Source organism: Molossus molossus, unplaced genomic scaffold, assembly GCF_014108415.1.
Source record: "Molossus molossus isolate mMolMol1 unplaced genomic scaffold, mMolMol1.p scaffold_m16_p_17, whole genome shotgun sequence".
Taxonomy (NCBI): domain Eukaryota; kingdom Metazoa; phylum Chordata; class Mammalia; order Chiroptera; family Molossidae; genus Molossus; species Molossus molossus.
Genome location: NW_023425352.1, coordinates 49,295,733 through 49,318,069, shown reverse-complemented (window position 1 = coordinate 49,318,069; position 22,337 = coordinate 49,295,733). Strand labels below are relative to the sequence as shown.

Below are 22,337 nucleotides of genomic sequence, written 5' to 3'. Positions count from 1 at the left end.
TTTTTGTTGTTGTTGTTAATCCTCACCAGAAGGTTATTTTTCCATTGATTTTTTTTTTTTTAACATAGAGTGGAAGAGGTGGGAAGAGAGAGAGAGAGAGAGAGAAAGAGAGAGAGAGAGAGACATCGAGTGGTTGCCTCCTGCATGACCCCAACCAGGGGGTCAGGGATCGAGCCTGCAACCCAGGTACATGCCCTTGACCAGAAATCAAACCTGAGATCCTTTGGTCTGGGGGCCAGTGCTCTAATTGCTGAGCAAACTGACCAGCGCTACATCCCCAGCACTTATATCTGCCTTTGAGCACCTTCATTCATTTTGCCCACCTCCCCCCACTACCCCACCCTGGAACCATCAATCTGTTGTTCTGTTTCTATGAGTTTGTTTTTAAGGTCCACATGTAAATGATGTCATACAGTATTTATCTTTCTCTGACTTATTTTACTTAGCATAATGCCCTCAAAGTCCATCCATGTTGTCACAAATGGCAGGATTCCCTTCTTTTTTATGGCTGGATGATGTTTCATTATATATATCAAGATGTATATCCTTATAGATCACATTTTTGTTATCCATTCATCTGTTGATGGACACTTAAGTTGTATCCATGTGTTGGCTAATGTGAATAATGCTACAATCAATATGGGGATGCAGATATTTTTTCAAGATAGCAATTTTATTTTTTCTTGGATATCCAGAGGTGAAATTGCTGGATCATATGGTAGTTTTATTTTTAATTTTTGAGGAACTTCCACCAACAATGTACAAGGGTTCCCTTTTCTCCACATCTTTGCCACCACTTATTATCTCTTATCTTTTTGATGATAGCTAGTCTAACAGGTGTGAGGTGATAGCTCATTGTGATTCTTATTTACATTTTCCTGATGGTTAGTGATGCTGAGCACCTTTTCATGTACATCTCGGTCATCTATGTGTCTTCTTTGGAAAAATGTCTATTCAGATCCTCTGCCCATTTTAAAATCAGATTATTTGTATTATTTTTTATTGAATTGTATGAATTTTTATATAAATATTCTGGATATTAAATCCTTATCAGATATATAACTTACAAATATTTTCTCCCATTCTGTAGGTTGCTTTTTCATTTTGTTGATGATTTTCTTTGCTATTCAGAATCTTTCTTAGTTTAATACAGTCCCATTTGTTTATTTTTGCTTTTATGGCCTTTTATTTTTGGTGTCAAATCCAAAAAAAAAACCAAAAAACCATTGCATGACTGATGTCTAGGAGCTTCCTCACTATGTTTTCTTCTAGGAATTTTATGGTTTCATGTTTTACAATCAAGTTTTTAATCCTTTTTAAGTTGTTTTTGTGTAAAATAGTGGTCCAGTTTTGCATTTTTTATGATGTGACTGTCCAGTTTTCCCAATACTATTTATTCCCCATTGCATATTCTTGGCTTCCTTGTCATAGGGTCGGTTGTGTTTTGTAAATTCTCTGTATATTCTGGATTAAAGTCTTGTTAGGTATGCGATTTGTAAATATTTCACCCAATTTACAGCTTATCTTTCATTCTCTTAACCAGGTCTTTTGCAGAGCAGTGCAGAGGTTTTTAAACATTGATAAAAATAATTTTATCATTTTATGAATTTTGCTTTTAATATTCTTACATTTTTATTTATTGATTTTTTAGAGTGGGAAAGAGATAAATTTGTTCTACTTATTTATGCATTCATTGGTTGTTTCTTTTTTTAAAATAATTTTTGATTATTAGAGAGAAAGGAAGGGAAAGGGAGAGAGAGAGAGAAACATCAATAACAGAGAACATCAATTGGCTGCCTCCTGCATGCCCCACACTGGGGATCAGGCCCACAACCTAGGCATGTGCCCTGACTGGGAATTGAACCGGTGGTCAACGCTCAACCACGGAGTTACACCAGCCGGGCCATTGGTTGTTTCTTGTATGTGCCCTTACCAGGGACTGAATCCACAACCTTGGCAAATCGGGACAACACTCTAACCAACTATGCTACCCAGCCAGAGCTGCTATTAGTGTTACAGCTAAGAACTCTTTGATTAACCCAAGGTCACAAATATTTTCTTTCACTTTTCTTCTGGAAGTTTTATAATTGTACACTTAACATTTAAGTCTATATTTCATTTCAGTTTAGTTTTTATATAAAGTATATTATGTATGGGTCAAGGTGACTTGTTTATTTTTGTTATTTTTTGCCTAATGATATTATTGGGGCCTAGGGCAGGTCGCCCCCAAAATATCCCACAGTGGTAAATTGATTATTTCAAATCAAAATCACTTAGGAAGTAGCAGGAACAGTTGGAGCTCTCCAGCTCTCCTCTGTCTCTCTAAATGCAGGAAATAAATAAATCTCCCATGTGAAAGGTGTCCCCACACCTGGAAAACAGCCCTTATTGCTTGAGTTAAACACCTCACAGCCTAAAAGTCTGCGTAAACAAATCTTATCTATTTTATAATTTACTACTTTGTTTAAACTCCTCATTAATGAATACCCAAACCTTGCTTAAATTCCTTTCTAATGAACACTAACTTGTTTTTTGTCCTGTCAGTTTCTCACAAATTTCTTTCTTTCTCTAAAAAGTGTTACTTAAAGGTGCCTTGTTCAATAATTTATTGGAGCCTCATTTTCTGATCTGCGCATCTTGTTAAGACCTTGCACCCTGGCAGGTTTGTTCAGCAGTTAGAGCTTCAGCCCACGGACCAGTCAAGGGCATGTACCTCGGTTGCGGTTTGTCCCTGGTCAAGGTCATGTGGGAGGCAACCATTCAATGTGTCCTTCTCACATCCATGTTTATCTCTCTCTCCCTCCCACTCTATCTGAAGAGAAAAAGAAAAATATCCTCGGGTGAGGATTAAAAAAAAAAAAAGACCTCCCGTGTGCACGTATTAAATTGTTTTTTTCTTCTGTTAATATCGTTTTGTGTCATTTCTTATCCTCACCCGAGGACATGTTTCCATTTTTTGTTCAGATAGAGTGGGAGGGAGAGAGAGAGAGAGAAACATCCACGTGAAAGGGACACATCGAGTGGCTGCCACCCGCACAACCAACCAGGGCCGGGGACTAACTGCAACCGAGGTACGCGCCCTTAGTGGGAACCGAACCCGGGTCTCTCTGGACTGCAGGCCGATGCTCTAACCGCTGAGCCAAATCGGCCAGGGCAATTTTATTTCTTTATTACTAGTCCAGTCCTAAGAACTAAAGAAGTGTAGAGGGAGGAATTCTCCTTCTCCCAGACATTATCTACTTGTTCCATCACCATTTGTTGAAAATAGTATGCTTTTATTGAAATGCCTTTGTACCTTTGTCAAAAATCAATGTGTGAATCTCTTTTTGGTATCTATTCTGTTCCAATGATGTATATATCTACTCTTTCACTAATACTATACTATCTTGATCGTGCAGCTTTGTAGTAAATCTTGAATTCTGAAAGTATCAGTCATCCAACTTGTTCTTCTTTTCCAAATTGTAGCCCTGGCTGGTGTAGCACATTGGCCTGAGAACTGAAGAGTCTCCGGTTTGATTCCCAGTCAAGGGCATGTACCTCGGTTGTGGGTTCGGTCCCTAGCCCCGGTCAGGGTCCTGCAGGAGGCAGCCATGTGGGCAGCAGCCTCTCTCTCTCTCTCCCTCTCTCACATGGATGTGAGGATTATATTTTTTATAATTGTATGGGCTATTCTATTTCCTTTGCCTTTCCATGTAGAATTTTATTTTAGCGTGTCCAGTTGATCTTAAAAATGATGTTGGGCCTGGCCAGTGTAGCTCAGCGGTTGAGTATTGACCCATGCACCAAGAGGTTGCTGGTTCAATTCCTAGTTAGGGCACATGTCTGAGTTGTGGGCTAGATCCCCAGCAGGGGTTGTGCAGGAGGCAGCCAATCTCTCATCAATGTTTCTTTCTCTCTCTCCCTATCCCTTTCTCTCTAAAAATCAGGAAAAAACATATTTAAAAAATACTGCTGGGATATTTTTTACTGAAATTACATTGAATATATAGATCAATTGGGAGAAAATCAACACCATAACAATACTGAATGTTCCAATATTCCAACACAATATATCTCCTAATTTTTTTAGATCTTTGATTTCTTTCATCAATGTTTTGTAGCTTTTAACATATAGATCCTGCACATATTTTGTTTGATTTATACCTAAATATTTCATTTTTGGTATACTATTCTAAATGGTACTTTAAAAAAAATCTCAAATCCTAATTTTTCATTACTAGAATATGAAAATACAATTGATTTTTATCATTACTTAATAATCTGAGACTTTGCTAAACACACATTAGTTTTAGGATATTTTTTGTAGATTCTTTGATGTCATCTACATATAGACAATCATGTTGCCTGATAACAAAGAGTTTTATTTTTTCTTTTCAAATCTGTATTTTTTTTCCTTATTGTATTGGTTATAATTTTCAATACAATGTTGAATGGAAGTGAGGAGAATAGACATCCTTGCCTTCCTCTAAATACTAGGAGGAAACATTCACTCTTTCCTATTTATTATGTGTGAGGTTAGCCATAACATTTTGTAGATGGTCTTTCTCAGGAGAAGGAAGTTCCTTTTATCCCTACTTTGCTGAGAGGTTTTTGTTTTTGTTTTTTAGATTACAAATGGACGTTGAATTCTGTTAAGTACTTTTTCTGCATGTATTGAGATGAGTACTGTATATAGTTTTCCTTCTTTAGTCTATTGAAATGGTGTAACGTTGATTAAATTTTTAATGTTGAGTCAACCTTGCAGTCCCAGATAACTCCCACTGGATTCAATTTCCTAATACTTTGTGGAGGATTGTTGCATCTATGTTTATTAGTGGTATTGATATGTAGTTTTAATTTTGTGTACTATCTTTCGCTGGTTTGGGTTTAGGATAATGCAGGTTTCCTAAAACGAGTTGGAAAATGTTCTCTTCTCTTCTGTTTTACGGTATTATTTCTTCCTTAAATGTAGACTGGAGTTTACTTTGTTGAAGGATTTTAAACTAAAAATTCAATTTCTTTAATAGATATGGGACATTGAAGATTATTTCTTCTTGTGTGAGTTTTGGTACTTTGTATCCTTCAGAGAATTAGTCCATTTCTTCTAAGTAATTTAATTTAAGGGAATAGACTTGTTTGCAGTATTGTTATTATCTTTTTTGTCTGTAGGGTCTGCCATAATGTCGTCGTCGTCTTCTTTTTTTTAATCCTCTTTTTTTTTTTTTTTGCATTTTTATCTTCTGATAGAGCGGGAGGGAGAAAAGGAGGAAGGGAGAGAGAGAAACATCAATGCAAGAGAGACACATCGACTGGTTGCCACCCGCACGACCCCAACTGGGGCCGGGGACGAACCGCAACCGATGTACATGCCCTTAGCGGGAACTGAACCCAGGCCTCTTTGTTATTCTTGATAATGTCACTGGTTGGGGACCAGGCCCAGAGTAGTCTGCCTCACGCCACCCGTAGTGTGTGGATTCCTGACTTTGTGCAGGAAAGATTTCACAAGACAAATCCATACTTTTGAGAGTATTTTTATTCAAGCTGGGGACCGCGATACCCTGGCCAGTTTGGCTCAGCAGTTAGAGTGTTGGCCCGCGGACCAATGAGTCTCAGGTTCGATTCCAGTCAAAGGCACGAACGTTGGTTGTGGTTTGTCCCCAGCCCTGGTCAGGATCGTGTGGGAGGCAGCTGGTAGATTTGTCTCTCTCCATCAATTTCTCTCTCTCTCTCTCTTCCCCGCTCCCTCCCACTCTATCTGAAGATAGATGGAAAAATATCCTCAGGTGAGGATTAAAAAAAAAAACTGGGGACAATGAAACAAAGGAAGGAGTTAGGGTAGAAGAAGCAACAGGAGGGAGCCTAGGTGGTGCTCTGCTTTGGCTCCCTAGAAATGTTATAGAAAAGAAGTGAGCCAAGGTGGGGCTGCTTTTAGCTCACTGGGAAGTTAGAGAAAAGGAGGGGTTTTGAGACAGGATCATGGGTTAAGCCTGGAACCAGCTGCCACTTCCCGGTGCTTCCTGGTTGCAAGTCTCATGGGGTCCTTTAGAGTTTAGGAGGAAGTAAAAAATGTATGCTTGAGCCCTGGCCGGTTTGGCTCAGCGGTTAGAGCGTCGGCCTGCGGTCTGGAGAGACCCGGGTTCGGTTCCCGGTAAGGGCATGTACCTCGGTTGCAGTTTGTCCCCGGACCTGGTCGGTTGTGCGGGTGGCAGCCACTCGATGTGTTCCTTTCACATCGATGTTTCTCTCTCTCTCTCTGTTCCACTCTCTCCCTCCCACTCTACCTGAACAAAAAATGGAAAAATGTCCTCAGGTGAGGATAAAAAAAAACAAAAAAAAAAAACCCAAAATGTATGCTTGAGAAGGGGCATGAGAGTGCTCTAGAGCAAGCCCATACCGGGCCTGTCTTGAGGGTTTGTGTGTGTGTTTTAAAAAATATTTTTATTGATGTTAGAGAGAGAGGAAGGGAGAGGGAGAGAGAAAGACACATCAATCAGTTACCTCCTGTGTAGACCAAACCTGCAACCTGGGTAGGTGCCCTGACCTGGAATCGAACCATTAACCTTTCAGTGGACAGAATGATGCTCAACCAACTGAGCCACAGCAGCCAGGGCTATTTTGAGATTTTTTTAATCTTCTTCGGGTAAGAATCTTAGAGGAGGATTTCAGTAGGTTTTTAATCAGCTTTCCAGGTGTGTTTTTAATATACTTAATCAAATGAGTGCGTGCATAGGGGAGTTTGGGGTTATTCTTTGGTTTGATTTACTGTTTCACTTTTATCCTGGGTCTGTCTGGATTTTATTGGATTTTTGTTATTTGTTCCCCTGACTTCATCCATCCTTGGATTTAGCTGGCACAAATGGCTTTAATTGGGTCTCTGTTCTCTATTTTCCCGACCAGGGAAAAACTATGTACTATTCTCTGGTTAGGGAGGAGTGGTAGAAACAATTTGCTCTCAAGTGTCCTTCATTAGGGAAAATTGGGCCTTGCGATTCACTAGCTGGCTGTAAGTTGTTCAAATTGTTTAGCCTTATTTAATTATCTTGTCTCAGTTTCCCCATTCCACTTGCCCAGGAATTTTCCTAGCTTCTTAATATTCTGCCTCAATAATGGTAATTGGTGTCTTCTCCTTTTTTTTTGGTTAGTCTAGCTAGAGGTTTATCACTTTTATTGTTCAGAATCAGGGGAGTCTCTTTTCCAGCTCTCTTCTCTCCAGATTTCCCCACACTGTCCACCTACCAGGGTCCCCTTTTCTCAGTTATCTGACCAGAAAGATGAACTTTCTCCTGGAGTTTTAACTGCCACAGTTCTGCATAATTGGGCCCACTTTGGAGCAAACAGTGAAAGAAAAGAGAAAAAAAAACTAATGGGAATTCCCCCCATGTGCTTCAGGGTCCTTTTACCCCAGTTCCTCTGGCCTTAAAGACAGGTCTCTTGTTGGGATTTTGGATGCCTGTGCCACTGCCACCATAGTGCAGTTCTGTGACAGGGCTGCCCTTGGGGGTAGGGCCAAAAGAGAAAAGAAAAGAAGGGAGGGGAGGGAGGAAAAAAAAACACCCTAAAACAAAAAACAAGGATTCCCCCGTACTCTCTGGCTTATAGGAGCTGCCTTTTCATGTCTTCTTACAAGAAATTTAGAATTTCCCTAGGAGTTTTTGATGCCTGTGACAACTGTGCAGTTATGCATTATGGTTGCCTTTGGGTCAAAACTAGGAAATAAAAGAGGAAAATATGGAAAATTCATCCCTGTGTGTGTCCTTTTTCACTATTGGTTCCCCTCCCAATCTTCTTGCTACTATTTACTTTCTAGAAACCTCAAATAGTTGCTTTCTGTATTTTGTCCAGAGTTTTTAGTTGTATCATTGGAAATGGTGGGCTGTAGTGGAAGCTTACTCCATCTTGGTTATTAGTATTGAAGTCTTGAAAAGTCTTTTATTGATCACATATCTTACTTCTGTACTATAAAAATATATATTCAAATTGATATTTAGTTTATTCTCCTGAGTGTTAAAAAGATTTCCTCTGGATACAGCTATTGTAGTCATTATTATTGTACAACTGTCAAAGTAACATTAATATAATTCTGAGAAATAATTATTTTTTAAAAATTAAATTTTTTGGAAGTGCATACCTTAATAAATGAGTGGAAGTTTAAAATTTTTCAATGAGTTTACTTATCTGTGAATAAATATTAGTTATTACTAGAATGAGACAGGTTCAGCATCAATCAACTCTGAATAACCTTGTCCAGATATATATGTAAATGGAAGAAACTTTATTGCTGTGTTACTCAATTCATTGAACTTCTTCCTAGTTATTAATGCTAAAAATCGCCCTGGCCGGTTTGGCTCAGCGGTTGGAGCGTCCGCCTGTGGTCCGGAGAGACCTGGGTTCGGTTCCCGCTAAGGGCGTGTACCTCGGTTGCAGTTTGTCCCCTGCCCTGGTTGGTCGTGCAGGTGGCAGCCACTCAATGTGTCTCTTTCACATCGATGTTTCTCTCTCTCTCTCTACCTCTCTCTCCCTCCCACTCTATCTGTACAAAAAATGGAAAAATGTCCTCGGGTGAGGATAAAAAAAAAAAAAAAAGCTAAAAATCACATAATTTTCCTATTTTCAAAAATTATTTTAATAATCCAACAGCTGAAAATTTGATGTTTCTCCTTTGGTTTTGGAAGAACAGAAATGACAACTACTTGACTTTCAAAAGGATTTGTTGCTCACTCATTAATCATTTACTTTCTCATTTTGTGAGGTTGGCAAGACTTAGCAACTATTTTTTTTTCCATTTTATTGAATTTATTGAGGTGACACTGGTTAACAAAATTATATAATTTCAGGTGCACAATTTCACAACACATCATGTATACACTGTGTTGTGTGTTCACCACCCCAAGTTAAGTCTCCTTCCATCACCATTTATTTATCCCTCCTACACCCTCTTTCACCTCTCCCATTAATCCCCCCACTTCTCCAATTGACACTGTTGTCTTTGTCCATGAGTTTTTTTCTTTTTCTTTTTTCTTGCTCAATCCCTCCAATCTCCCTAGCCCCACCACCACCACAGCTGTCAGCTTGCTCTCTATCTATGAGTCTGTCTCTGTTTTGCTTGTTGGTTCATTTTGTTCATTAGAATCCACATATGAGTGAAATCATATGGTACTTGTCTTTCTCTGACTGGCTTATTTCGTTAGATAATGCTCTCCAGGTCGCTCATGCTGCCGCAACTATTAATTGTACCCAATTTTCTTTTTTTTTAATCCTCACCCGAGGATACTTTTCCATTTATCTTCAGAGAGTGGGAGAGAGGGAGAGAAGGAGAGAGAGAGAAACATCGACATGAGAGAGAGACATCGACTGGTTGCCTTCTGCACGACCCCAACTAGAGCTCTGGATGAACCACAACTGAAGTACGTGCCCTTGGCCGGAATCAAACCCGTGACCCTTTGGTCTGTGGGCCAATGCTCTAACCACTGAGCCAAACTGGCCAGGGCCCCCGGTTTTCTTTTACTAGAGGCACCTTGTTTAATCTAATAAAGAAAGGTCAGAATATTAAATATTATTAAATTCAACACAACACATATTTCATAACATTCTTTTAAGTTATGGTTTTTTTTTTAATCCTCACTTGAGGACATTTTTTCATTTTTTGTTCAGATAGAGTGGGAGGGAGAGAGAGGAAGAAAGAGAGGGAAACATCGACATGAAAGGGACACATCGAGTGGTTTCCACCCGCACAACCCAACCAGGGCTGGGGACAAACTGCAACTGAGGTACGTGCCCTTAGTGGGAACTGAACCCGGGTCTCTCTGGACCGCAGGCCAACGCTCTAACATCTGAGCCAAACCGGCCAGGGCTAAGTTATGTTTTAATTGTGTCTTTAGAGAGAGAGAAAAAAATCGATGTAAGAGATACATCAATCAGCTATCCCCGGCATGCCCCCCACCAAAGAGTGAACCTGCAACCTGGGCATGTGCCCTGACGGGGAACTGAACCAGGACCTCACAGTCCATCGGGTAATGCTCAGCCCACTGAGCCACACCAGCTGCTGCTAAAATTCTTTTATCTTTTCAAGTAGTTTGAATATATATTTGTTAAAACCTTGAAGTTCTAGATTTAGCTCAGTCAATGCATAGAACAATGATGTCTAATAGAAACAGAATGAGACATGATATTCTAAGTTTTCTAGTAACCACACTAAAAATTTCAAAGAAACAGGTGAAATTAACTTAATAGTATATTTCATTTCGATCAATATGTGCAAATATCATTTAAAAATAGAATCAATATAATAAAATTTCCACTGCTTTGCATTTTAAATTTAAAATAAAAATTCAATTCCTTAGGTACATTAGCCATAATAAAGTGCTCAATAGCTACATGTGGCTAGTGCCTATTGTACCCGTAGCGTAGTTATAGAAAATGTCCACTACATAATCTAACTAGCAAAACTAGTCCGCATTATAAATCTAATCAGCAAAGTTAGATTTATTTCTGTCAGAAAAAGTCTTTATTTCTCAAGAACAAAAAATAGCCCTGGCCGGTTTGGCTCAGCGGTTAGAGCGTCGGCCTGTGGTATAGAGAGACCCGGGGTTCGGTTTTTGCTAAGGGCACATACCTCGGTTGCAGTTTGTCCCCGGCCCTGGTTGGGTTGTGCGGGTGGCAACCACTTTCACGTCGATGTTTCTCTCTCTCTCTCCCTCCCACTCTATCTGAACAAAAATGAAAAAAAATGTCCTCGGGTGAGGATAAAAAAAAGAACAAAAAAATAATGTACACTAAGATAATTACTATAAGAACATTTTATAATGATGTATCACATAAAATAGGTTACTAAAAGCAGCTAAATAAGATTTTAAAGATGGCCAAAGGGTACAGACTTTCAGTTATAAAATAAATAAGTCTTGAGGATGTAGTGCACAGAATGTTGACTATAATGAATAATATTGTATATTTGTAAGTTGCTAAGACAGATTTAGAAGTTCTCATCACAAGAATGTAATTATGTGTGGTAATGCATAGTAACTAGATTTATTGTGGTGATCATTTTGTTATATATACATGTCAAATCATACTACACATCTGAAATTGTTATATGTCAATTATATCTCAATAAAAGTAAATAAAATGAATACTTAAGCACACATTTTTCATAAGATCAACTCATATTAAAACTTCTTTAAATCACTTATTTAATGTATAATTTGTAGAACTTTAAAAGTAAGTATTTGATAATGTCACAAGGGCTTGAATGAGTGTAACTTTTTTTCCACTTAAGGTCAGTGAATATCTTGTTTTTTAGTTTTGACTTCAGCTTTTCACCCAATGCCTAGCACATAGCACTAGAACTCAGTGTTTTTTGAATGAATCATGAAGTTTGTAATAATTAATACTGTATAACTTTTTATAGCCAAATAAGTTTTGGTACTAGTGCCTCAAAAGAGTCAGAATCCCAACAGATTATGAGTAATATTTTCTTCTATGTTTCCCAATTCCTAATGCTAGGAAGGCCCATGAACAGTATTTACTTACTCTAAATATTATTCCATACCTGAGAGATAATGGTATAGCTCAGAATGATTTATTATAGTCTAAAGATCTTTCTTGGGTTTTATGTGAAAGAAATTTCTCTGAGGTTAAGTGGTAAATATAATGCTAATGCCAGATTAGTAAGTGTGGTTCTATGCTAATAGCATAGACTCTCTGAAGAACAGGTGCAGAAGTTTTGTGCCTACCTTGGATAAAAGACTGTGGTGAAACAATTTTTGTTTAGCAGCTGAAGTAGCAACAGTATTTGCAGTTAACTTTTGAGTCCCTAAATTATGTTCTAGATATTAGAGATATGAAGTAAACAAGGCAGTCAAGGATCCTGTTATCATGGAGATTATATTTTAGTAGTGAGTAGGCAGGCAAGTACAGAAATGAACAAGGTAATTTCAAACAGTGATAGTAGAAAGAAGTAAATAAAATATGGTGATGGAGAGTGACTTGGGCTGGGGAATAGTTACTTGATGGGTGTCACAAAAGACCTCTCCGAGGAAGTGACAAATAAGCTGACACAGGAATGAGTAGGACCTGGGAGAAGAGAGTGGTCCATAAAGATAAGGTAGTAAGTGCAAAGGTCCTGAGGCTGGAACAAGTTGTCAAGTTTGATGATCTGGAATAAAGTCTGCATAGCAGACAGAAAGTGATGATCTGGAATAAAGTCTGCATAGCAGACAGAAAGTGGTAGGAGAGAAAGTCAGAGTGGTAGTCAGGGGACAAATCATGATTTAAGTAAAAGAACAATATATATGTTTATATATAAATTGAAAATATCTGAAAGGACACAATCTTATCAATGTTATTAAGTGGCTATTTTATGGGTAGAAATTAGGTCAGAAGGACTCTTTAATTTTCTATCTTCTAGTAGGAATTAGATTTTTAAAGTATTTAAAAATGTATAAAATAAGAAATATGCTTTATTTTTTTCTTTATTGATTTTTAGAGAAAGAGGAAGGGAGAGGGACAGATAGATAGAAACATCGATGAGAGAGAACATCAATTGGCTGCCTCCTGCATGCCCCCGACTGGGAATTTGGTTCACAAGCTGGGCATGTGCCCTAACCAGGACTTGAACTGGCAACCTCTTGGTGCATGGGTCCATGCTCAACCACTGAACCACACTGGCCGGGCTATTTTTTAATATTTATCTTTATTGTTGAAAGTATTACAGGTATCCCCCCCCCCCACTAACCTCCTCCACCTCACTCCCAAGGAATATGCTTTAATATACATTAAAAAAAAAAAATTAGAGTATTGAGTAGTAATCTAGAAAAGTGAATACTGTACCTAGGAGCTGGATGATTCCTTTGGTTTTAGTCCCTCTAGTGGCAGTCATGAGGCAGTACTGGTGACTGTGTCTAAGCACAAGCATCCTACAGTCACCATAGCATAGGGAGTTAAAATATTTTGAATGGAACTCTGAAGCACTCAGATTACTTTTTCTTCAGAAATTTGAATTCTTGAAATTGTGTGATCCTTGCCAAATAGTGGGTGGGGAAAACCCCAAAATCGCTACAGTGGCTGTTACAGTCACCTACAGTATATCATGAAGCACGGGCCAGCGGTCTTTAGATTTAAAAATTAAAACATGATGAAAATTCTCTAGTTTAGTTGTTTTGCTGTATGACTTAAATACCCAGGCCCTGGTAACCATCTCTTCTGAGCTTTTGCTCAGATCTATACCATCCTGTCTTCTCTCCACCTGGACAAGGTATGTCTTCCTTCCCTCTTAGACAGCTCACACCTACTTCCCCAACAACTTCCCGAACAACTCAGCTCACCTTGCCTCCTCTTTAACTCATCTCTTAGCACTTCCTGACCAGGATAAAATAGCTGATATTTAGTGTGCTGTCACTGAGTATCAGTTACCACATTAATTCATGTCACCTTACTCAATTCTTAAATCAACCCTGTGTGGTAGGTGTTATTTCATCCACCTTGTACCGACGGAGAAAAAGCAATCTGAGGTATAGGGCCATAAAGTAGGCATGGCTGGTAAGTGGTTGCTTGGAATTGAATCCCTGACTTTCAATCAGTAATCTATACTGAATATATCGCTTTTTTATTTGGATATTGATTATAGATTTTAATCAGTGTAGATCATGGGACATAAACTCAGATGTGTACCGGGGTCAGGATGTGAGTGCAGAGAACTTGATATAATAGTCTTTATTTTCTCAAAGAAATTATGTCCTCTGTTTTTCTTGAAACATGGGGCCTTCTTGCTCTATCTTTTGTTGTTTTACAGTTGATAAAAATAGGGGTCGAGAAATAGTTCACTTTCCTCTTAACTCTATCATAAAAATAATAAGTGATAATGCCTGGCAACTGACACTTGGCCTTAGTATCAGAGAGCAGCTACAGGGAGTTGTTAGACTGACAACCTCAATAGCACAAGCCCCATCTAAAGGGGGCATTCTCAGCTCAACTCCAGGCAAATGTTGCCACTGGGAATGGCAAAGTGAACCCAACATTGTCAGATCTTCCAGTTTTTTAAAAGGTGGCAGAAGCCCGGAATTTTATGTATAATTTCCCAATTTTAAAATGTTGGCAACTAATTCACGATATTTTAGAAACATGGTTTGGTAAGCCTGATCTGTAGATAACAAGTTCAATTTTGTTTCTTTTATTATTTTTTTTAATTAAAACATTTTTTTCTTTACTGATTTTAGAGAGAGAGGAAGGGAGAGGGAGAGAAATAGAAATATTGATGAGAAAGAACATCAATTGGCCACCTCCTGTATGTCCCCCACTGGGGATTGGGCCCAAAACCTGGGCATGTGCACTGACCAGGAATGAAACCCGGGACCTCTTGGTGCATGGGTCCATGCTCAACCATTGAGCCACACCAGTCGGGCTCAGTTTTGTTTCTTTAATTGCAATCCAAGTTCCTTGTGAGGAACCACTAAAGCAGATTCTTTTTTATCTCCCACAGTGCTAGGCACATATCATGTACTCAAAGAATTTGCTGATCCATGAAGCTGCTCAAGAATATTATTCTGTATTTAGGTTTTAATTCCTTTTGTAAACATTCATTTGGCAAAATGGGTGTTCATAGAATCATGTGGCACCTATGAATTTATCATTGAATCAAATGGATTCTTTGAATTTACCAAAGAGGATGAGGCCTAGGATATAGAAAGTATTCATTAAATGTTTCTTGTTTTTAGCCCTGGCCAGTTTGGCTCAGTGGTTAGAGTGTTGCCTCCCAGACCAAAGAGTTGCGGTTTCTATTTTGGTCAGGGGCACATACCTCAGTTGCGGTTAGTCCCGAGCCCTGGTTGGAGTGGTGCAGGAGGCAACCAGTTGATGTGTCTCTCTCACATCAATGTTTCTCTTACTCCCCACCCTCCCCTCCATTCTATCTGAAGATAAATGGAAAAATATCCTCAGGTGAGGATTAAAAAAAAAAAGTAAATGTTTCTTGTTTTTATTCCATGAATACTTCCTGAGTATCAGATTAATATACTTGGTTTAGGTCATACCTTGCTGTACATTAGAATCACTGGGAAAAGCTTTAAAAAATACCCATGGCCCACCCCCAGAGACTGGTCTACAGAAGGATCCTGGCATTGGTATATGTGTATATATATTTGTAAAAGTGTATTCACCAAGTGATTGTAGTATGTTGTCCACCTAGAGGGTAACCAGTCTAGGTTCTAGGAATCAAGACTCATAGAACCAGAGAATCACACATCTTACACCAGAAGTTATCTCATGATAACTTAGTCCAGTTTCATGCCCTTAAGCCACTATATTCCCAAACTACCATTGAATCTGATTTCACCTGACCAGAGTGACTCAGTTGGTTGAGTGTCATCCTGTGTACTGAAAGGTTGCCAGTTGATTGCCAGTCAAGGCACATGCCTGGATTGTGGGTTGTCCCTGGTTGGGCACATATAGAAGGCAACAGATCAATGTTTCTCCTTCACATCAATGTTTCTCTCTTCCTCTCTCCAAGCATGTCCTTGGGTAAGGATTTAAAAAACAAAATTAAACAGCAAAGGTTATTTATTTTTATTTTTTTTATCTTCACTCGAGGACATTTTTTCCATTTTTTGTTCAGATAGAGTGGGAGGGAGAGAGAGAGAGAGAGAAACATTGACATGAAAGGGACACATCGAGTGGTTGCCACCCGCACGACCCAGCCGGGATCAAACTGCAACCGAGGTACATGCCCTTAGTGGGAACCGAACCTGGGTCTCTCTGGACCACAGGCCGATGTAACCGAACCCGGGTCTCTCTGGACCGCAGGCTGATGCTCTAACCGCTGAGCCAAACCGGCCAGGGCACAGCAAAGGTTATTAAAGTGGCAATTGAGTTTATATGGGAGTAGCAGAGGAATTGCAACTTGGGACATGCAAACTGCGGTGAACAATAGGTAAGTCCAAAGAGACAAAAGGAAGGTCAGCTTTAAAACAAAATATGTTGTTTTTTTAAAATTGATTTTCTTTGAGGGAGGGAGAGAGAGAGAGAGAAACATTAGTCAGCTGACTCCTATGTGCCCCCAGTAGAGCCTGGGCATGTGCCCTGACCAGGAATCAAACCAGCAGCCTCTTGGTGTGTGGGTATTGCCATTCAACCAACTGAACTACACTGGCCAGGCAGGAAGGTCAACTTTTATTTTTTATCCTCACCCGAGGACATTTTTCCATTTTTTGTTCAGATAGAGCGGGAGGGAGAGAGAGGAAGAGAGAGAGAGAGAAACATCGATGTGAAGGGACACATCGAGTGGCTGCCACCCGCACGACCAACCAGGGCCGGGGACAAACTGCAACCGAGGTACCGCCCTTAGCGGGAACCGAACCCGGGTCTCTCTGTACCGCAGGCCGACGCTCCAACCGCTGAGCCAAACCGGCCAGGGCGGAAGGTCAACTTTAATTGAGTTCCAGGAGAAAACTGGGGAGGGTTGTTTTGAATGCCAGCTCTTTGGTGGGGAATGAGAGTTTGAGGTTGTGACACTTATTGGCAGCAAGCAATTAATATTGTTGAGGAAAGAAGATGGTCAGGTGACCATTACTGAGACAGAGGGAGGGATCTTCCTTCTTCCTATTGATTGTATAAGCTGCTGATAGTGGTTAGGTAAGGTACAATGAGTGGTATAAGCAATACACAAGAGCTCTCCCTTCATGGCTTCCTGACTCCATTTTTTGTTTTAATCCTCACCCGAGAATACTTTTACATTTATCATCAGATAGAGTGGAGGGGTGGAGGGAGAGAGAGGGAAAGAGAGAACCATCAACTGAGGTATGTGCCCTTGACTGGAATTGAACCAGAGACTCTTTGGTCTAAGGGCTGATGCTCTAATTGCTGAGCCAAACCGGCCAGGGCCTGACTCCATTTTAAATGAGGTTCCCTTTATTTATGTTCACATTACTAACATACTCCACTGCAATTCTATTTAAGAGGGGGGAAAAGCTGAAATGTGAGGGAGATATATAAGTGAACATAATCAAGTAACTGTTCAAAGAATTTCATTCTGTTTAAAATAAACCTGTTATACAAAATTGGTCCAGAGATATGGATGCATGGAACAGAATAACAGATCTTGGTGGAGGAGGGGGGTGTTGGGGGAGAGGAGACAGAAAGAGATTAACCAAAGGATATATATGCATATATGCATAACCCATGGACACAGAAAATAGTATGGGGAAGGCCTGGAGTGGGGCAGGGATTGTGTGGAGGGGGGGAAAAAAGGGAGGAAAATGGGAGACATCTGTAATACTGTCAACAATTAAGTAAAATTGAAAACAAAACAAAACAAAAATAAACCTGTTATAGTAATAGAAGACAAAATAAAAACCTGGCTTCTTCCATTACTAACAAATGGCACATTTACCACTTTTCTATGATCATTAAAAAGAAATTATTATTTAAAAAGTTATCTTTTTTCAATTACAGTTTACATTGAATATTACTTTGTATTAGTTTCAGGTGTACAGCATAGTGGTTACACAATCATATACTTTACAAAGTGTTCCCCCTAATTATTTCAGTACCCACCTAGTACCATACACGGTTATTCCAATATTATTGACTATATTTCCTTTGCTGTACTTTACATCCCCATGACTATTTTGTAACTACCAATCTGTGCTTCTCAATCCCTTCACCTTTTCCAACCAGTCCCTCAATCCCGGCCCCCCTAGCAACCTGTTCTCTGTATCTATGAATCTATTTGTTTTGTTTGTTCATTTATATTGTTCTTTAGATTCCACATATAAGTGAAATCATATGGTATTTGTGTTTCTCTGACTTATTTCAATTAGCATAATACACTCTAGGTTCATTTATGCTGTCAACGAATGAATTATTTTTTAAAAATAGAAAATAGCTTGGCTGGTGTGGCTCAGTAGTTGAGCATCAACCCATGCACCAAGAAGTCGCTGGTTCGATTCCCGGTCAGGGCACATACCCAGGTTGTGGGCCTGATCCCCAGTGAGGGGCATACAGGAGGTGGCCAATCGATGTTCTCTCTCATCGATGTTTCTCTCTCTACCTCTCCCTTCTTCTTTCTCTAAAAATCAATAAAGAAAAAAATTTAAAAAAATACACACATAGTTAAAATCTGAAAGGTATAAAAAGTACAGTAAAGTTTAACTCCCATTCATGTACTTCGGCCCTTCCTGGAGGCAACCAATTTTATGGTTTCCAGATGTCATTACTATAGTTTAGTCATTAAAAAATTTTTTAAATTTTCTTTATTAACTTTAGAGAGAAAGGAAGGGAGAAGGAGATAGAAACATTGATAGGAGAGAACATCGATTGGCCACCTCCTACATGCCTCTCACTGGGGATTTGGCCCACAATCTGGGCATGTGCCTTGACCAGGAATCGAACTGGTGGACCTCTTGGCGCATGGGTCTACGCTCAACCACTGAGCTGGGCAATCACTCCTTTTTAACAGATCCTTTAATATTTCCTTGAGAGTAAAGGTGAGGGGGGAGTGGAGAATAATCCAGTGTAAGAATATTAAACCTTGAAAAGATCTCACAGGTCATCTAGTACTTTGCTATTCCAAGTGTGGTCCCTGGATCAACAGGGACTTCACCTGGGCGAGGGGGGGTTGCTTGTCAGAAAGTCAGATTCTCAGACCTCACCCAGATATTCTGAAGCAGAAGTAGCATCTTAACCAGGTCACTAGGTGATTCCTGTGCACCTTTAGTTTGAGAATCATTACTCTGGTTTGATCTCTTCCTTCACAAAATAAAGAAGTGTGGCTTACCAAGGAACCTAAAGGGTTGATACAGAAATCAGGGTTCCTAATGCATTGTCAAGTGCATTTTCTAATATGCCAAACTTCTGGCCAGATAATTTGATGTAGCATTTTTTCACTATGGGCTTTGGAGTCAAATACAGCCAAGTTCAAAGTGAAAGGATTAGTAATGTTTTAACAAAATTAAACTCCATTCTGACCAGTTATTGCTGCACGTAAACACCCAAGCAGTTTTCTAAAAAAACCCTGTGACTGAAACCCGGAGGAGCTATAAAGATAAGGGGTTAATGGTGGCCTTGGAAAACTTGGAGGGACCATAAAAAAAAAAAAAAGAGAGATTAATGACTGCCCTGATCTCTGTTAACAAGCTAATCTCTTCTCCTGAAACAGATTCCTCCCTCGCCTCTGTAGCCGTTCATATCAGCCCTGGCACCAAAAAGTGGTGCCAAGAGAATGTAGTTTTTGTAGTTTATGCCTATATAAGCCAGAAAACAAAGAAGGCTGGTGCTGGGCCTTTCTCAGCTTAGCCCACTTGCACACAGCGTATGCAATAAAGCCATTTTGCTCTACATTGGCCTTGTGTTGTGGATGTGATCTTCCGCCAGCTCAGACCTTTTACAAAGCTGGCACATATTAGGAGCTCGATAATGGTAGTTACACTTCCTGTTGTTCCTTGTGTTTTAAATTAGTAAAACTTTATTTTTTAGAGCAGTTTTTGGTTCACAGCAAAAACCGGGCATAAAGTACAGAGTTCTTGTATACCCCAGTCCATACACAAACACTCCCCACTATTAATATTCCCACACACTATTAACTAGGTTACTAGCCTTTATTGTTGCACTTGATTAAAACTTCAAAGCAATGTTTCAACACCCTTTGAAGAATCCTTTAAAATTCTATTGTGTCTGATTTAACAGGACTCTGTTTAAACATATCCTGTTCTTGTCTCAGAATGCTGGTTTGCTCTGACAGCCAGGGAGGGATTTTATTAGGCTGTTCCACAAATGGAGGGATAAGGGAGGCTCGAGTCCTGGCCGCCTCCGTTTTCTTTCCACCAGATCTCATGCTGGAACGGAGCAGTGGGTTGTGAGCGGGCGTTTAGTTGGGAGCTAGAAGAGAAACGGGGCTGTTTATCACAGGGTACTAGTTTCCAGGATCCCTGAGCAGGGAGCCGGGACCTGTGTTAAGGGACATCAGGGCGAATGGTTACTGGTAGTTTCTGGAAGCCAAACAAAGAGAAGCGCGCAGATTTTGCTTTGCACGAGGGTAGCACGGCAGGTGACCGGGAGTAAGAGCCAGAGGCAGAGGCAGAGGCAGAGGCAGAGGCAGGAGAATGGCGCGCCTTAGACTCTGAGCCCGCGCACGGACCCCATGGTGCTACCTCCTGTCCTCGCCTGGAGCTTCTGGGCCTTGGAGGCGCTTACCTCCCAGCCTTCCTCTTTTTCGTTTGGGCTGAGTTTTAGTTGCTTCTTTCTTCCCGCTTAAAGACTAATAGAACATTAATATAATTTTTTTAAAAAGTACTTCCGGAGGGACATTTCCTGAAGGCCGGAAGTGACAGGAAGTCTCGCGTTGGCCCTTTTACGCCAGTCCCGCGATGCCTCGTGGGAGTTGTAGACCTGGGTGGGCGGTGCTTCCCCGGCTGAGTGGACGTGGGGGATTTCCTGTCGGGTTGGTTCTGATTGTGCGTCTGACTCGCCTCACCTGAGGTACAAAGACCTTTAACTCTTAAAAGTTTTACTTAATCCCTGGTGGGTTTGGCTCAGCGGTTGGAGCTTCACACACGGACAAAGGGTCTTGGGTTCCATTCTGGTCAGGGCCACGTACTTCGGTTGTGGTTCTATCCCACCCTGGTCATGATCTTGAAGTGCAAAATGCATAAAGAAGATTTTTTTAAAAAGGCTATATAGTAGTTCATTCCATAAAGAACGTAATTTATTCACCCACTGCCCTCTTCTTCATCCATTGAGGGACATTTTGGTTGTTTCCAAGTTTTTTCTGCTGCAAAGAATGTTGCAGTGATTGCCTTGAACACATTTTGGTGCAAATCCTCAGGATAAATTCAGAGACAAAATTGCCCAAGCAGCGAAAAATATGCTTTATAAAAGTTGACAAATATCGTCAAATTGTTCATATTTACACTGTTATCCAACAGTGTATGAAAGGACTTACTTTGTCATTTCTGCTTTAGCCTTGGATACTATCAGACGTTAGAAATTTTGCATCTCTGATAGGTGAACAACGTATCTTCTTTTGATTGCTTAGCAGTTCATAATTAGAATAACTTGCACTACTATTGATATACTTATTGGCCATTAATATTTCTGAAAATAGTCATATTCTTGGCCCAGTTTTCTATTGGGTTATTAATCTTTTTCTCACTGATTTGCCTGTACTTTTGTAAATTAGGGAAGTTAGATTTTGTCTGTTAATGGGAATTGTGAACTTTTTACCATTGTATCTTATTTATCTTATGATTTTGCGTTTGTATTTTTTTGATCACACAAATGTGCTTAATTTTTATATAGTCATATTTTTTAATCTTTTTCTTTGGCTTTTGGGTTATTTGATTATCCATAATTTATTTTGGTATAAGGAGGAGTAGCTCTAGCTTTATAATTTCTCCAAAATATTAGCCAGTGGTCCCAACATGATTTTTGTTACCTTTATTATTAAGGAGAAAAATCCAATGAACATTAAAAATACATCCCACCTTGAGATTCTGCAGCAGGTTTGAAAGTTAGCTTTGGGGAAAAGAGAAGATAATAAGTGGCACTTCAACTTTTCTCAGAATATCTGCTCATCTTGTATTATTGCTTTTTTTCCCCCCTTTGAAACAATGCCTCAAAAAGGTTGCTAATATTTATTAAAATAGGTAATGAAAACTTTTATAATCAATATGCAACTTAAAAAAGAGAAAAGTTGTAAAATGATTTCAAAACCAAAGCATGGTTGAAGTATAATTCCCAAATTGAGAAAGTATGCATGTTCAAATATAAGGCAAAGTTTTTCTCAAAATCATTCTTTAGAAAAAAATGCACCAAAGAGTCACCGGTTTGATTCCTGGTCAGGGCACATGCCCAGGTTGTGGGCTCGATCTGTGGTCAGGTTCAATAAAGAGAATATTAAAAAAAGTTTAATATTATAAGAGGTCATTTGATAATTTTATATATAAGTAAATAATGAAAGTTAAGTATTATATGTAGGTATTTGACTGTCTTACATATAATATATACACTATATTTATATATAATATATAGATATATGACCCTAAACTTATTTTTTTGGATTGTCCCATTGACAGTCCAAAAGAGTTGTCTTTTATTCTGGCCTATGTGATACATTATTGCCATTTTGCTATTGTATGATCAAGGCTTTAATGTAGATAACAGCAGTACAAAACTTTACACTTTAAAGAAGTTCTGAAGAACATGGAATAGGGTACAGACTGACAACCCTCAGAAGAGGGGGTGGTGGGGGGAGGGAAGAGGTAAACCATAGAACTTATATGCATGTATGCATAACCAATGGACATGGACAACAAATCTGGGGAGGGGCGGGGGGGATGGGGAAGAGGGTGTAAATGGGGTAAAAAAGGAAAAAC

General features: G+C 39.5%; 1 protein-coding gene across 1 annotated transcript in view; it reads left to right on the top strand.

Moving 5' to 3' along the window:
* Positions 1 to 20,371: 20,371 nt before the first annotated feature.
* DNAJC12 (DnaJ heat shock protein family (Hsp40) member C12) overlaps positions 20,372 to 22,337 on the top strand; it is a 49,325-nt gene continuing 47,359 nt past the window's right edge. Inside the window, exon 1 of the mRNA XM_036265547.1 lies at positions 20,372 to 20,442. The gene's annotated coding sequence lies outside the window, so the exon portion shown is untranslated. The remainder of the gene's footprint in view (positions 20,443 to 22,337) is intronic.